Raw genomic sequence first — 3,788 nt, forward strand, 5'->3', positions numbered from 1 at the left:
ATTTGGTAGATAAATAAGTAACAGTTAACCAGTGAGTTTACGTCTAATTGCAAGAATGTAGTATAGAAATGGGTCTGGCAAGGAAATAGATATTTTGACGAAACACATGTGTCCCTTATTTTGGCTTCTAGACTGTTAACATAATAGATTCCAAAATATTGGACTTCTGGGCATCTCATGCTGTGAAGAGAAAAAAGCCTAAAAGACCAACTAGAAGGTAAACAGAAAGATTTACCACTGTTAGACTACCTCTCTGAAGAGAGTGATGGGTGTGCAGAACCATACCGTGGTCAGGACTGCTTAGATGTTCTTACCTCTGGCCTTCACTTCAGAATGCAGAAGGCAGACTTGTAGCAGAAGGGTATTTCTTTGTTCCTCTTTCCACTGTGGCCACATTGAATGCACCTCCCTTTCCTGCTGTTACTAGTAAATTTGGTTGTTCTAATCATCTTATTGAGGATGGATGAAGGAACATGGTTTCTTGACCCTAAGATTGGCAATGATATATCTCATTGTTTATTTAGGGATTCTATTTACTTTGATATTTTAAATTTTCTCTTTCTAAATATTTTTAGAATTATTTAATTAACTGCTGCAATATTTTAAAGTTATAATTGTTAAATTCTTTCTTCTATGTTTCCTTGATCTTTGTGTTTTATTACAGAACCAAAAAAGTAAGGGCTACACCAGGATATATGAGAAGACAAATGTTGAATTGACTTCATATAATGACATAAATTTCTTACTTTGGATTTTAGGTTAAGAGCATTAAATATTTCATTATCAGAAGATAGTTCTCTGTGAGGTTCTTGTGTTCCTGTATCTTGTGCACACAAGCATAAATCACTCTTTCCTATGGACTATACTTTCAAAGCTACTTAGTAAAAACTTGGCAGATACAGCAGTTAAAGAATAAGGATGTTCTGCTTATTGCCCAATATAATAAAGACAATGTCTCTCCCTTTGGGCAGTGTGATGCATGTTTAGTTACTGCTTATCATAAGAAAATCTGGTTCCTTTAGTTCAAAGTTCTGTAATACAAACCACCTGGCAAGCAAGTGTCCTCTGGCTCTTGTATTTCCTTTTAGGTAATTGGGGCTTTGGACCCTGACCAAAAAAAAAAATAATTGATACTGTTTTTCCTACAAAAAGTTACCATCCTTAACCATTGGATTATGAGGTTCATGTCTTCTGACAGCATCTATGAGGTATGATAGACTAATTATTAACTTGTAAACAGAGCAAAATGTCATATTTCCATACTCATTTCTTGCCAACAAACTTCATCAAACTGGAAAAAGTCCCTTCTAATTATAACTTGATGAAAGGTTTTATCCCAAATAATTAAGTTCTGCTGCATACCTACTTTACCTATTAAAATTCTTTTCTTCATTTAAAATATTTTACTAATTACATTGAGTTTTGAATACTAAGCTGCTTTGAAATTCCTGGGATATGCTCTATATATTTGCAATGTGTTATTGAGTTTTTTCATCTAATATTTGCTTTGCTAATATTTTGTAAAGGACCTTTTATATCTATGTTCCTGGTAATGTTGTCTTCTGGGAAGATTTTTGTTGCATACTTAGCTTCTTCCTATAGGCTTAGTCAAAGATGCTAAATTTGTTTGTATAAAGTTATTTGCTATATTTTCTTACCATTTTAATGTGTGGGAACTGTTGGTGCATACTCCTTTTTTTATTTCTTCTGCTTGTAATCTCTAGTTCTCTTGGCTCCAGATGAATCACGTTTGTTAATCTTTGCAAAGATTGAACTTCTGGCTTTCTTACCTTTGTTTTGTCTCGTTTTTTTTTTCTTTTACTTTTATTATTTTTCTACTATTTTGGGTTTTTCTCTTTTTGATTAAATTTTTGCTTTGATTTTTACTTTTCTTCTCTCCTAAAATAAGAATTTACATTATAAATCTCAAGGCTGGAGAGAGTGCTCAGTGGTTAAGAGTGTTTGCTACTCTTGCAGAGGACTGTTCCCAGCACCCATCTTAGGTGGTTCACAACTGCCTATCACTCTGACTCCATGGGATCTGATGCCTCAGGCCTCCAAGGCACTTGCACACTGGTACATGTACCCATATACAGACATATGCACACAATTAACAATAAAATGTCTTTAAATTATAAATCTCCATGTGAGCACTGCTGTAGCCTCATTCACAGATTGTGATGTGCTTCTAATACAGAGACATGCCAGCTCCCACAGCATCCTATAGCTTCTCCAAGAAGATAGATACATGGTTGCAGAAGACCTTCCACCTTGAGGCTTGCCTTTGGGTATGGCCAAGCCACCCACACAGCAAAAAGCAGCCTTCCACCTCTTCAGTTTCCTGGATGCTATATCCAGGGAGCTTCTTTCTCATCCTGCCAAGACAGGTAGACTAAATCTTCCACCACAGAAAAATCATCGGGCCTCTTGTACTCAGCAGCTAATGGCAAGAACTGCCTCTAAGCCTGGTGTTCTCCAAGGACTAAGGAGAGACTTGCGATTGCCTACATAGCTAAAAAGCTGTCTCATTTCTGCTCATTTATCTGCCTTACATCTGTCTAATGGCATTTGATGACTTAAGGTACTGGTAGCTCATTGCTTCATTTGTTAAGTTTCCTGCTAAAATACAGACAGGTGTGCCTCTTTAACAGGCTTCATAGTCCAGGACTAACAGGTTTCAGGTGTATCTTTAAAAATTCAGAGTTCTCAGTTCCTTCTAATTGTCTTCTAAAATATTCATGTTCTAGATATCTGCAGGTTCCTAAAATGTTCTGCTGCTTTATCAAAAAATCTGGTCTGATAAAAACTAACAGTCTCCAGAGCATATTTTAACCCCACCCATCTTAAAGAATATTTTACAGATCACTCCTGCTGTCTGGGCCAAGACTAGCTTACAAAGGGCCCTCCAGACAATGCCAACACCTAGACCAGCTTCTGGGACTTCATTATTGGTACCAACTCTCCTGGCTCAAAAGGACACCATCCAACTAAAATTTGGTCTTGTGTCTCACTTATTCAGCTGAGCCTCACCTGTCCAACCAGGGAACTTCTCTGTCCCATTCTTTCCTGAAGTTAATGACTCTTCCCTTGGCTAGCCCCATTCATAGGGCCAATAATAACAATATATATTTTCTCCTAGCCTGCTGCCTTCTCATCTCCCTCAAGAAACAGTTACCTGAGATCTCCAGGACGACAGTAAACAGGATGCCTCTCCAGGCACACCTCTCACTGGGTGTGAGCCCACCAACTCCCAGATCTCCCCCTCCCCTCCCACTCCCACGTTGCCCTATGACTGCAGCAGTAGCTAGATTTGAGCCAGCACCCCCTTCTTTATGAAAGGAGTCTAAAATGTTTGGTTGAGGGGCTTCACCTCAGCTCGCTGGCACCCCTTTATCCAAAAAGTCTGGAATGTTTGGTTGGAGACTTCACCCCAGCTCCTGGCATAAGCTCCCTCCCCTGGAAGTTGTCTCAGTCCAAACTTCACCTCTGAGAAAGCCCACCAAATGGTTACCACTTCCACAGGCTATTTAAACTGCCCCCCAGAGAATGAACATGCAGTCTCTGGGTTTTGCATGCTCTCCCCTTCTATCTTACTCTCTCCGTGATTTCCCGGGCCACCTGGGAGTTTTCTCATTTATTAAACCTGGGCATATTTTAATTCGGTCTGATTTGGTCTCATTGAGATTATTTGCATTGTCGGAGAGGTTCCTCTTAAGAAAATACTTAACACTTATTAAAGAGTTGGTAGCATCACTGAGACAATAAATGACCAAGCCATCTTCAACCCA

Source organism: Alexandromys fortis, unplaced genomic scaffold, assembly GCF_014885135.2.
Source record: "Alexandromys fortis isolate MF-2015 unplaced genomic scaffold, M_Fortis_MF-2015_v1.1 scaffold_4, whole genome shotgun sequence".
NCBI classification, from domain to species: domain Eukaryota; kingdom Metazoa; phylum Chordata; class Mammalia; order Rodentia; family Cricetidae; genus Alexandromys; species Alexandromys fortis.